This window comes from Stenella coeruleoalba (genome assembly GCF_951394435.1).
Source record: "Stenella coeruleoalba genome assembly, chromosome: 5".
In the NCBI taxonomy this organism is placed as follows: Eukaryota; Metazoa; Chordata; class Mammalia; order Artiodactyla; family Delphinidae; genus Stenella; species Stenella coeruleoalba.
The window spans coordinates 3,149,244-3,163,366 of record NC_137150.1 but is presented as its reverse complement, the minus strand read 5'-3'; the positions used below and the strand labels follow the sequence as shown (position 1 = coordinate 3,163,366).

Here is a 14,123-nt window from a genome sequence, read left to right as displayed (position 1 = left end):
TGGCAGTTGTCGATAGTGCTGCAATAAACATTGGGGTGCATGTCATCTTCAATTTCTTCCATCAGTGTCTTGTAGTTTTCCAGGAACAAATCGTTTAACTCCTTGGTTAGATTTATTCCTAGATATTTCATTCTTTTTGATATGATTGTGAATAGGATTATTTTATCTCTCTTTCTGATAGTTCCTTGTTAGTGTATAAAAACACAACAGATTTCTGTATATTAATTTTGTATCTTGCAGCCTTACCGAATTTATTGATGAGTTCTAATAGTTTTTTTTTTGGTGACATATTTTGGATTTTCTCTATATACTATCATGTCATCTGCAAACAGTAACAGTTCTTTTCCAATTTGGATTCCTTTTACTTCCTTTTCTCGTCTGATTGCTGTGACTCGGACTTCAATACTATGTTGAATAAAAGTGGTGAGAGTGGGCTGCTGAATAAAGTGGCCAGAGTGGGCATCCTTGTCTTTTTCCTGATCTTGCTTTCAGCTTTTCACTGTTGATGATGTAAGCTGTGGGCTTTTCATATATGGCCTTTATTATGTTGAGGGATGTTCCTCTATGCCCACTTTCCGGAGAGTTTTTTTTTTTAATCATAAATGGATGTTGGATTTTGTAAGAAGCTTTTTCTGTGTCTATTAAGATGATCATATGATATTTATTTTTCAATTTCTTAATATGGGTGTTACCACCTTGATTGATTTGCAGATATTGAGCCACCCTTGAATCCCTGGGATAAATCCCACTTGATCATGGTGTATGAACCTTTTCATATATTGTTGGATTCGGTTTGCTAGTGTTTGGTTGAGGATTTTTGCATCTGGGTTTATCAGTGATATTGGACTGTAATTTTCTTTTTCGTGTGGTATCTTTGTCTGGTTTTGGGATCTGGGTGATGCTGGCCTCATAGAATGAGTTAGGAAGCATTCCTTCCTCTGCATTTTTTGGGAATAGTTTTAGAAGGATAGGGATTAACTCTTCTCCCAGTGTTTGATAGAATTCACCTGGTAAGTCAGCACCAGTGTCCACGTGGTAGAACCAGCTCCCCAGAATGGCTGCCACCAGTGTCTGCGTCCCCAGGGGGAGCTCCAGTTACCTCCTGCCTCTCCAGGAGACTCTGCAGGATCAGCACGTGGGTCTGACCCAGGCTCCTTTCAGATGACTGCTTCTGCCCTGGGTCTTGGAACGTGTGAGATTTTGTGTGTGCCGTTTAAGAGTGGAGTCTCTGTTTCCCACAGTCCTCTGGCTCTCCCAGAAGTAAATCCCAGTGGCCTTCAAAGGAAAGTGTTTTGGGAACTTGTCTTCCTGGAGCAGGACCCCCAGCTGGGGAGCCCAGTGTAGGGGCTGGACCCCTCACTCCTTGGGAGGAACCTTCACAATTATTCTCCTGTTTGTCAATCACCCACCCGGGATATGGGTCTTGACTATACCACGACTCTGTCCCTCCTCCCATCTTGTTATGGTTCCTTCTTTATATCCTTAGTTAGAAGATCTTTTCTGCTAGTATTCTGTGCTTTCTCTTCAATAGCTGCACTGTCAGTAGTTATAATTGTGGTGTGCCCATGGGAAGAGGTGAGCTCAGGGTCTTTCTACACTACCATCTTGGCCACACCCCTGAAATATTCATATTTTTAAAGATATGTGTGTTGCATAGAATATGTAGCAGTCAACTGATAATGATGCATGCAATTTACTTTAAAATATTTAAGCCAAAAAAAAAAGCTGATTAAGCAAATGTGACAAAATCTTGAAAATTACTGAATCTGAGTGATGGATTTATGGGGGTTTTCTGTATCACTCTCCCTGCTTTTACAATGTTGGAAATTTTTCATAATAAAATAGGATCTATCCAAAATTTGGTCACTTTCTCACTCCTTGCACTGCTGTTACCCTGGTCCAAGCCACCATCCTCTTTCTCTTGCAATAGTCCCCCTGACATGTTTCCCTGCTTCTGCCCTTTCCTCCCTATAGTCTAACCTTAGTACAGCAGCCGGAGCGAGCCTTTGAGATATAAGTCAAACCATGACATTCCTCTGCACGAAACCTTCCAGTGGCTCTCATCCTTTTGAAGTCCTGCCCACGCTTCACGGTCTGGCCACCAGCGCTCTCCTGCATTACTTCTCTGCCTCCATCCCATCATCCCCTCTCCTGGCTCACTCTGCAGCCACCTCACTGGCCTCCTTGTTATTCTTTGGACCGATCAGCATGCTCTCACTTCAGGGCCTTTCCGCTTCCCATTTCCTTTTTCTGGATTGCTCTCCCCACATGTCCATCTGCCTTCTCTCACCTCCCCAGATCTTCACTCGAGGGTCACTTTTCTCAGTGAGGCCAACCCAGGTCATCATCTCTAAAACTGTCCTCTGTCCTCTAATCCTGGACACGCCCCTTCTCCCTTTCCCAAGCTAACTTTCTTCATAGTGCTCTCCTGCATTTGACATACTATGTGTTTCACCCATTGAGTCTCTTATTGACTATCTTCACCCTCAAGAATGAGAACAGAGATTTTTGTCTGTTTTGCTCCTGTTTTTAGCCTCAATGTTTAGAACAGTGCCTGGCATCTATGAGGTGCTCAATATTTTAAAAATACTGTTGATTGAATCTCATTTATTTTTCATCATTAATGCAAGGTAGTATGCATTACCTTGGGGCATTACCATGGGGCAAGAGAAGGGTCTTGATTCAGAGTGGGTTGGTCTGAATTTCAGATCTGCCATTTCTGAGCTAGAAATGTGACCTTGGAACAAGCATTTATCCCCTCTGAACCTCAATTTGCTCATCTTTGAAGTGGGGAGAACACTACTCACGTCTACTGTTAGGATCAAAATGAAAATTATTATTCAAGTGCTAGGAATCATTCTTAACAATTATATAGTAATACTTGCCATTTATTGAACATATAATATGCTCCAGGCACTGTGATGATAGTTTAATATATAAGTATAAATATAAAATTTCACTTAATTACCACAATAACCATATGAACTGAGTTTTTTAATTTTAAAGTTTACAGGTGGGGAAACTGAGACAGGGGAGTTAAAAGGGGTTTGTCCAAGGTCACATGCAATTAAGTGGTAGATCAGATATTTTATATCGAAAGACACTGTGTTGCCTGAATCTTTCACAAGTGTGTATCCACATACTACATACATAATAAAAGCAAACAGAATAAAGCCCAAAGCTCCCCCAAGGGACCCACTGAGCTGGGATGAAATTTCTCTAGGTTCCTGACGGTCTCATTTAAAACCTTGTGCATCTCTCATGGATTGTATCTAATCTCATTCAGCGTAGGGCAGAGGTCCCTGAGCAGAAGGTCTTATAAAACACCCATGCCCCCATCCCTTCTAAATATCACTCCATTCATAGATACATGTCGCAGATGCCATATGAAAAATCTTTGTCAAGGGTCTTTGTTTTCAAAGAGTGTATAATTGGGAAGGCAAAATATATAATGCAAAGTAAATATTAATATACTCGGGTGAGGTCTTAGCACAGGAACTTTACCAGCCTTTTTTTTTCACTGTGTAAAATGTAGAAGTTGGACTAGACAATCTCTAAGGGGCCTTTAGTTCAGGTATTTTGGAATTCTGTGATTTTGTTGTAGGCTGTTCAAGATTTTAAATAAGTCACGAAGGGCCATGGCTGGTATTAGACTCCAAGCCATAGGAACCCGGGAGAGAATTCAATATACCTTTGGGTCACTTGGGAAATATTTTGGTAAACACAAAAGACACATGTGTTCTCCTTGAATATAAGATTAAGGAAGGCGATGGGCTAATTACATTTTTATATAATTTTCAGCTTAAAAGCAGGAAGTACCAATGGAAAAAGAAAAGGAACAAAAACCAAGCAGTGAATTCTGGAAAGCTTACACACAATCAAGGCAAATGGACTCTGCTCACAATGGACTCTCCATCCTTGACTGAACACTTAACGAGAACCTTACAGCCAGTTGCAAGGTAAGTGGTGGAGAAGGCTTTTTGCCTACTCAGTTGGGCTAAAAGCTTTTGGACAAGTGCTCAGGGCTTACAGATGAGAGAAAAGCAACAGAGGGAGCTGTGTTGGGGAATAGTTAAAAGCAGAGGCATGGAGTAAACAGGTTTTCAACAAGACACTCTTCTTTTTGAAAAGTCACTCTAAGCAAACCCTGCTTTTTACTTCCAAATCACTGTAGCAGGAAGCTTTAGAAAATGAGCAGGGCCAGCAAAAGTAAACACTGAACCACAGCGCCCTTCACATGTCTCACCTCCCTGTTCCTTTCTTGCCATTGATGTTAAAAATGGCTATGTGAAAAAAATGAAAATAACATACTCCTTCCCCATTATAAAGGAGCACAAACTTGAACAAGTATCTTTGGAAGAGGCAGGACAGCAAAGCAGTTCAGCTCTGATATCAGGCAGGCTTAGTGTGTACTCCTGGGCATGTAACTTAACCTCTCTGAGCCTGTTTTCTCATCTGTAAAGTGGAGATAATAATGGTAACTACCTTTTAGGACTGTCGTGAGGATTGAAGGTAATACATTTCAAGTGTTTAGTACGAGACCTGGAGCACTGTAATAAACTCTGAGTCAACAGTAGATATAATTACCATTGTTATTTATAATTTTTATTTTGAAAATGGCGTTGGTGTAGAAATACAAGACAACTCTGCTTCAGCAGTTGTAGAGAGTAATTTTCGGTTCCCTTCCTCTGTGACTTTGGGACTCTTCAGATGTAGTCAGTAGATTACCCCAGGAAGGAGCAACTTGTGGATGGCTCTTCCCTGCCCGCGTGCAGCCAGCCTCCAGGCCTCCGTTTAAGCACCATTTCCTCCAGAACCCCTCGATCCATGACAGGTCACCCCCATTTCCTTCACAGCCCTTACCACAATTGTAATTGGGTGGGGATTTGTGTCGTTATTTGTTTAACTATAAGCAGTATAATTTTTCAAAAGTTGAAAACATGACTTTCATCTAAATGCAGAGTGAGTATATGTCAACGATTTACCTAACCCAGGAGACTAGCAGCATGACGGGGCTGGTTCTCAGAGCATTTGTCAGTTGGAAAGGGCGTGCTGAAGCTAGTTGGCTACCTTACGGGCAAAACAATTAGTGCCGTACAGGGCAATAAAACTATAAGCTTTTGTGTTGTCTTTAGTACTAGACAAAAATCATTTGCTTCTTCACTGGACAAAAGTCTAAGCGTACAAATTAACATATAGCTTCACAGGGGCTTGGCTTGTATCTGTGGTAAATAATCAATAAAAGTACATTCTACTTGAGAATGAAATAACCCCTGGCGGGGGCGGGGGCAGCGGCTGTTAAATAAACCTTCGGTATGACTTTGAAAAGACGTGCAGTCATCTTTATGCCTTGTTGCCAATATTTGGCTTAGCAGATGTCTATCTCCTCATTTTTATTGTTTAAAGCAATATACTTATTACTTTTAATGGTAAAGCATTTATCATTAAAACCAAGAACAAGACCGGGACGTCCCTGGCAGTCCAGTGGTTAAGACTCTGCGCTTCCACTGCAAGGGGCATAGGTTTGATCCCTGGTTAGGGAACTAAGATCCCACATGCCATACAGTGTGGCCCCAAAAACAGCAACAAGAGCAACAAAAACCCTGAGAACAAGAAAACCCATTTACATATCATTATTTAGGAGTTCTGACCAATGCAATAAAGTTAAGAATAAATGCAACTGGCAGGAAGGCAAAGAGTTTACATAGTGGTACTAAATAAAAATTAAATAAAATTTAAAATATGCCATGTTACTGGTGAAAAGACAATATAGGAAAAATGTGTTTTCAGAAAACCGTTTTATTACCATAATTGCTATTTTACTTATAATTTTATCTGAAAGAACAAGGAGGCAACATAGACAAGAAAATTCACAAAGGGTAATAACAAAATAGTATTCTTGACAGATATTCAATATATTTGTAGATAAAACAGAGTGACGTTGCCTTAAAAGCATAGAGCTATCAATAGAAAGACAGAGAAAGCTCCTGAAAGGACTCGAGTCCAGCAGCAGGTGAGTCCCTGGTGCTTCCCTGGGGGCGCAGTGGTTAAGAATCCGCCTGCCAATGCAGGGGACACGGGTTTCATCCCTGGTGCGAGAAGATCCCACATGCCGCGGAGCAACTAAGCCAGTGTGCCACAACTACCGAGCCCGTGTGCCACAACTACTGAAGCCTGCATGCCTAGAGCCCGTGCTCCGCAACAAGAGAAGCCACCGCAGTGAGACTATGTGGGACTATGTGGTCCTGTATCCTCAGCCTGGCACAGTGCCTGGTGTCTACACCAAGCCTCTGGGTTTGGGGAAGGCCTGTGGTGTCTTTGCCGTAATGTCTTGTTGGCTGTGCCCTCTGGGGTGTGCCCTAGCCCCGTGACTGGAGCCAATCCCCGTGGTAGAGTTGGTTCCCTAAACTCACACCTGGTGTCCTAGATTTTATTTTGCATTTTTGTGTTTAAGTTCAGAAGATTGAGCTATCATTTAATTTTCTTCATGGTGCCTTTAGGTTTTATGATCAAAACCACAGTTACTTTATAAAAAACAAAATGAGTTATATGCTGTTCTCTATATTTCGGAACAGTTTTGGTACCAAGAAAGGAGTAAATTGTTTTCTGAAATTTAAGACAATAATCTAGTGACTCCAGTAGTGCCATTTGTTTTTTGGGGACATGAACTTTTTATAACTGTTTCTATTTCTGTAGTCTGTTGACCTATTTATGTTCTTTCTTTTGTGGTATCTAATTTATTATTTCATACTTAGCAGCTACCTACAGAGTATTAGTTATCATACTTATGAATGCATAGCTTAGAATATCATCCCTACTTTAAAATAGTCATTTCTATTTATTGCCAATATGTTTTTTTCACCGCACATTTTAAAATTTTTAATAAATTTGCTAACTAGGGATTAGCAGTTTGGGGGAAGAATTGGGGTTTGCTTTTATTTATTTTTTCTTCCTTATTAATCTTATTAAGAGAAAAATCAGTGCTCTTCTAAGCACTGCTTTGGGAGAACCCCACACTTTTAATATGGAAATATTCTTTCAAAATATTCTGTTATATAAGGAAATTTCTTCTTGATGTAGGAAGTACTGAAGCACTTAAAATTTTTATAAGGTGCCGAGCTGTTAAATTCTGCATGCATTTTAAAACTCTGGTTCACTGAGGTGTGATTTATATACAATAAAATGTATCCCTTTTAACCAGAGAATTTAATGAGCTTTGACAAATGTATACAACTGTGGGACAACCAGCACAATCATGATATAGAACACTTCTGTCACTCTAAAAAGTTTTCAGTGCTCCTTTATAACCAAATTCCATACCCTACCCCCGGTGCCCGGCAACCAGTGATCTGTTCCCTCTTCCGGTAGTTTTGCCTCTGAGAAAATGTCACGTAGATGCCATCATACAGTGTTAGTAATTTGTGTCTGGCTTCTTTGGCTCTGAATAATATTTTTTAGATTCATCCACGTGTTGCACGCATCAACAGAATGCTCATTTTCATTGCTGAGCAGTATCTGTTATGTAGACGTACCACATTTGCTTGTCCACTCACCAATTAGTGAACATTTGGGCTCTTTTCAGTTTTTGGCTATTATGAATGAAGCTGATAGGAATTTTGCCTGCACTTTTAATTTCTACTTTTATTGTTTTTAATATTGTGGAATATTAGATGTTCTGGCTTCATTTTATCTCCTTTCACATATAATATGAATTTTTATGAGATCCTTATATTCTTAAAATCAGAGTGTATTCTTCTATCTTTTGCGCCTCTCCCTTGTCTGTCCAACTGATGCTGTTGATCAGCTCTGCAATTTCTTTTATTAATTTGTTATTTATCGATTACTCACATTCTGGTTATTTCATATTGAGAGGCAACATAATGTAGTGGTTAAGAGCATGGGCCCTGGAGCTCGACAGACTCAAGTCTGAATCACGGGTTCACCTCTGATTAGCTGAGTCGTCGTGGCAAAGACACTTAACCTCTTTGCATCCCAGTCTCCTCATTGGTAAAACAAGGAGAACAGTTATAGCAGCTGCCTTATAGGGCTGCGAGGATTGAGGTAATGTATGTAAGGTGCCCAGCACAGTTTCAGGCACTTAGGAAAATCTCAGTAAATGGTAGCTTTGGCTGCTTTTATAGTGGAACAGTTCGGTTTCTAATGTCAATTTATCTCTTATTTTTTTCTTGAATTTCAGTTATTTTTGTTGTATGTGTTATGTTCAGCTGTTGTTTGGGACATAAAAATTCAGTTTTGTTGGACTTCATTCTTTAACCTGTAGTTTCCAACTTTCATGGAATGACTGGCTCACCTCTCAATGCTTTTACCACGATACTGGTGTTAACAAGTACTTTTTATGGCTGTGATGATTGTTTTGATGATTGTTACCATTATGCTTTTGTAACTCTGCTCTTACAGTGTTCTCACGGGGTTGAGTGCCTCCAAGTCAAAGGCCTACGAAGGCCACACAGACAGCATAATTGTGAGAAACAGCCCAAGACTACGGCAGTCAGGGCTCAGCTACTCCCTGACTGTTTTCATCACCTTTGAAAACAGCAATGCATTGGTCACAACCTGCCCGTCTCAGCACCTGCCTGGAATCTCGCCTAAGTTTTGTCTGTCAGTTAAAAGAATTCTTTTAGTTGTATCTGTTTCAGGCAGCCAGTTATAGGATTTATGTTTTCCTAAAGGCCACATTCTGTGTGGGAATATTCTTGCTTATACTCACTGTGATATTGAACCCATTCGTAGTAGTCATAGTATCTGCCACTAAGTTTAGCTGAACTGTTGTTCGAGTCTAGTTTTATTTCTACTCTGTTTTCTTCAGTGTAAAAAAACCTCTTTAACATTTTTTAAATGGCACGGATAATACACAAATATACTATCATTGTAAAAGGTTTGGTGCAGAAACTATACAGAGGCGTAGAGCATGAGATGTAAGAATCCCTTTCAATTTTTCCCTCCCCCAGTCTCACTCCCTTCCCAAGGGAAAATCCCGGTAGCAGTCTAAGAGAACCTTTCTGCTCCTCTTTTCTATACACTTAAAAAAAATTTCTGGGCTTCCCTGGTGGCACAGTGGTTGAGAGTCCGCCTGCCGATGCAGGGGACACGGGTTCGTGCCCCGGTCCGGGAGGATCCCACATGCCGCGGAGCGGCTGGGCCCGTGGGCCATGGCCGCTGAGCCTGCGCGGCCGGAGCCTGTGCTCCGCAACGGGAGAGGCCACAACAGTGAGAGGCCCGCGTACCGCAAAAAAAAAAAAAAAATTTCTATACATCATTCTTCCCACATATATAAATATCTTTTAAAAGTAAATTATGTATTTTATACTGTTCCATGATATCCTTTTAAAAGTACTTAAGACTATGTCTTGTGTTGGTATACAGCTCATTATTTTTATTTATTTTTTTAACTTTTTGATTATTTACATTTCCATTAAACATCTGTATGTTTATATGAGTCATAAACACATAGCCATGGAAGCCCCTCTGAGATCACTACTGTTACAGGGAAAACAGACCAGAGGAAGTGGATGGCTTTCAGTAACACCTCCAACAATGACGCCTCTATTGAAATGTTTATTGACTACATAGCATGTGCTAGGTCTCTTGTCCCTTGACCTGCTCCACTCTATCCTTATAACTAAATAACCAAGACAGCCGAGTCAATCAGGCAGCTTTTAAATTACTTTCAGTGGCGAAAGAAATAGACTGGTGGTCACACAGCCACAGGTATCCAGCTGGCATCCGGGGCTCATGCATCGCCATTCAGCTCATTATTTTTAGAGATGTTCCAAAATTCATTTTCCTTGGGTAGGAACTTGCATTGTTTCCCGTTTTCTGGTTTTACAAATGATGATGCAGTAGACAGCCTTGTGCATGCCTCTTTATGCAGGAAGAGCAGATACCTATATGAGTGGAAATGCTTGGTCACATGGTGTGCACACTGAAACACATGAGTAGATAAACTTCCAGATGACTCTGCAAAAGGCTGAGCCCATTGGTGCAATCATCAATACATACATGGAAGTACCCATTTTTCACACCCTCCTAAAATATTTATATTTTTATCTTTATGATTTTGCCACTCTGATGGATAAAACTGGTATGTCACCAGTGCTTTAGTTTATATTCCCCTAAATAGTAGATTAATCCTTTTACATGTTTATTGGGTATTTGGGGGCCTACATTCTGTATTTTCTTCTTTAAAAAAATGTTCAAGTGTAATTTATTGTAGGAAAGCGCATAGATCGTAAGTACACAACTTGGTAAATTTTCAACAACTGAACATACCCCTATAGCCATCACCCAGATTAAGAAACAAAATATTACCTGCATATGACGTGTGTACTCTCCAGGTCTGCATTCCCTTCGAGCGTTGCTCCTTTTGCACTTTGTATAAATGACAGCATACAAGATGTGCCCTATCAGGTCTGGCTTCTTTTGCTCAGTGTGGTGTTGACAGATTCTTCCATGTCACTGAGTGTGGGCACAGATCTTTCCTGCTCTTCACGGTCTGGTGTTCCCCTGTATATCACCATTTGCTCGTCCGTTCTATTGTTGATGGACGTTTGTGTCGTGTCCAGGTTTTGGCTGGCTAGCGCTGCTGTAAACAATCATGTACAGGTTGTAGAGCAAACTGAGTTTTCATTTCTTATGGGGAAATATCTAGGCGTGAACTTGCTGGGTCATGTGTTAAGTGTACGTCTAACAGTGTAAGGGATCATCAATCTGTTTTCCAAAGTGGCTTTACCATTTGCACTTCCATCATCAGTGCCTGAGAGTTCCAACTGCATTGCATCTGCTCAGCCTTTGGTGTTGTATTTTTTATTTTATCCACTCTAATGCATGTGACATGGTGTCTTGTTGTGTTTCATGTGCATTTTCCTAATGCCCAGTGATGGAGAGTATCTGTACATGTGTCTGTTTGCCTTCTGCATATCCTCTTTGGTCAAGTGACTATTCTGTAATTTTCTCACCAAAAACCTGGGTTTTTTTGGTTTCTTACTGTTGATTTCTGAGAGTTCTTGATATATTCTGGATGCAAATCCTTTGTTAGACATATGATTTGCAAATATTTTCTCCAGTATGAAACTTCTTTGGCCCACGCGAGTTTTACAGTTTTTTTTTTTTTTTCGCGGCACGTGGGCGTCTCACTGTTGTGGCCTCTCCTGTTGCATGGCATGTGGGATCCTCCCGGATCGGGGCACGAACCTGTGTCCCCTGCATCGGCAGGCGGACTCTCAACCACCGCGCCACCAGGGAAGCCCGAGTTTTATGTTTTTATGTAGACAAATTTCCCAGTCTGTTTTTTTTAGCTTCTTTTGTTAGTGTATTGCTTTAGAGGGATTATTAAAGTTATATACACCTTCCTTTCTACTGTTTAAAAAATAACATTAAAAACCATCAATAGACATATTAAAACTTACATTTTTTCCTGTCCAGTATCTTCTTCCTTCTCTCAAAAATAGGAAAAACTTCTCATGCCTTTTCTTCTTTTCCTTCTTTCCTTTCCTCACAGTCTTATATTGTGATACAATTCCAAACTGCTATTAGCCTGTATCATCATTTAGCTTAATATTTTGTTCTTGCTTTTGTTTTCCTCTAAGCATGTTGTCTAGGCATTTCTTTCAGAGAGAGTTCACAGGTTACAAACTTTTAACTTCTTGAATATTAGAAAACATTTATTTTCTCCTCATTCTTAAAGGACTAGGTAATAACTACAAGTTGAAAATAGTTCCAAGGTGCTGTTTCATTGTCTTCCTGCCCCCAGTATGACAGTGAGAAATGCAATACCATCCGATTGCCATGGATTTTTTTGGTCTACTTATTTATTTTCTTTGGAAATTTTAGGATTTTCTTTTTACCTTTGGTTTTCTGAAGTATCACCACAATGTTCTAGGTGTTAGTCTTCTTAAAATCTTTTTAAAATTTGTCCTTCTTGACACTTTGTGTGCCCTTTCAATCTGAAAACCCATATATTCTTTCAAAAAATTTTGTGATAGCAAAACATATGTGTTTCTTTATTTACACATTATAATGTGTAAATTATATATTATATACATTATATATAACAAGATCTAGCAGCAAGTCTAATAACTACCATAATTTCAAGGTTATGATGAGCTTACATGATATCTGAAGATATGAAAATATCTGTGATTTCTATTGGTGACAAAGTCACACTGTTAATGCATTGAAAGCCCATACATTCTTTTTTTTTTAAACTTTTTACTTTATTTTGGAGCATAGTTGATTAACAATGTTGTGTTAGTTTCAGGTGTACAACAAAGCGATTCAGTTATACATATACATGTATCTATTCTTTTTCAAATTCTTTTCCCAATTAGGTTGTTACAGAATACTGAGCAGAGTTCCCTGTGCCATACAGTAGGTCCTTGTTGGTTATCTGTTCTAAATATAGCCGTGTGTACACGGCTAGAATGAGGTGAGAGGAGGGGAGAAAGGAGAACGAGAGGAGGCGGAGAAAGGAGGGGAGAATGAGAGGAGGGGAGAAAGGACGAGAAAGAGAGAGAGGAAGAGTGAGAGGGAGGGAGGGAGGGAGGAAGTGGAGGGATGCGGGGAGAGCGAACCTTCATCTGTGCACACACATCACATGCAGACCGGGTGCAGCAGCAACGGTGGCAGGCTCATGGCTGGCAGTGATTGGTCACGTTCTTCCGGCCCAGGAATATTCTGGTTTTCTTTCTTGGTCTCTTCACCTGTGTCTGCTCTTATCTCTGTGCTCACCCCTTCCACCCACCTCACTCCCCATTTTGTGCTGTTGAATGTGCATTTTAACTGGAGACATGCAGGCATGTTAAAGTTTGAGAAGCACTGCTCTACAGAACTCCTGTTCACCCCGATGCTCTCAGAATAATTTGTTTCTCACCTTCAACGGCAGAGTGCAGATCCCTTAAGGATGGGCTTCTTGACTAATTTATCCTCAAGGCTGGGGCACCTAGCACAGTGCTTTTCGTTTTTGTTTGCGTACAGAGCTGCTCATAAGTATATTTGAGTAAATGACTTTTCCTGACTTTCACCTTTAGAAAAATTGTAACCTTTCTGGGAAATGGTCAAGTTGAACCATTTTGAGAATTAGCAAATCTTGGGAGGCTTCTAGAAGTAGAGTGTGGTCAGAAGAATAATGTCCTTCCCCAAAGTCTTAATTAATCTAAATCCTAAATCCCCACTGCCCAGACACGTGAGTACATTCCTTTATGTGGCAGATGTGATTGAGGACCTTGAGGTGGGGAGATGGCCCTGGGTTATCCCAGTGGAGCCAAGGGGATCACACGAGTCCTTAAAAGCAGAGAACATTTCTGGCTGCAGAGAACCAGAGCGATGGCAGTGTGAGAACTTGACCTGCCAAGAATGGGGAAGCATTGTTTCTTCTTTGGTTGTGGAGAATTGTCTCTCCCAACACAAAATACATGCTAGTATTCCCATCTCACAAACAAGACATTTGGGGCAAAAGAAGGTCAGACAACTTGTCCAAGGGCACAAGAGGTAGTAAAGCCTCAAATTTATTTATATATTCAGAAACCCATGATCTTCCCACCATATGCTGCTGTCTACTGGGAAGGCTGTTGGCAAAATAATTACACACGTTGGTTTTTACTATGAATCAGGAAGATAACAAATGCAAACTTGATATTAAAAAATTTACCGGGAGGTAGTGGAATTTCTGATGGACATGTAGAGATATTTATTCATCCGTTCATTTATAACTTTTAGTACAAACCTTCTCTGTATCTACTCTGTGGTAGGCATAGGTGCAGAGCATGAAGAGAAAGGGGGAGAAAAAGTTTAGAAAGGAGCATGCTGGTACGGGGATGCCTCCAAGCCACTTAGCACCATGGTGTTCTAAATCAACAAAGTCAAGATTTGAGAGTCTGGACAACTTTGACATCCAGAAGGGTTGCTTTTCCTGAACCTCTAATCGCTTTATATTGAAAGTCACTTCAATCTCTTCCTTGTGACCTCTCTGCATCTTTGGTTTCATTGAAGTATAATCTGGGCAGCTTCTGTGGAAATTCATCATCGCATTAAGCAAGAAGATACATTTTGATTCAGGGGAAACCTTCATCTCTTATTTAAAGTCCAAAAGTTAAAAGACATTTGGA

General features: G+C 40.4%; 1 long non-coding RNA gene across 1 annotated transcript in view; it reads left to right on the top strand.

Moving 5' to 3' along the window:
* The window catches only part of LOC307187256, a 115,875-nt gene that overhangs the window by 56,662 nt on the left and 45,090 nt on the right, over positions 1 to 14,123 (top strand). The window contains exon 2 of the long non-coding RNA XR_013828561.1: positions 3,802 to 3,959. This is a non-coding gene — a long non-coding RNA (uncharacterized lncRNA). The remainder of the gene's footprint in view (positions 1 to 3,801; positions 3,960 to 14,123) is intronic.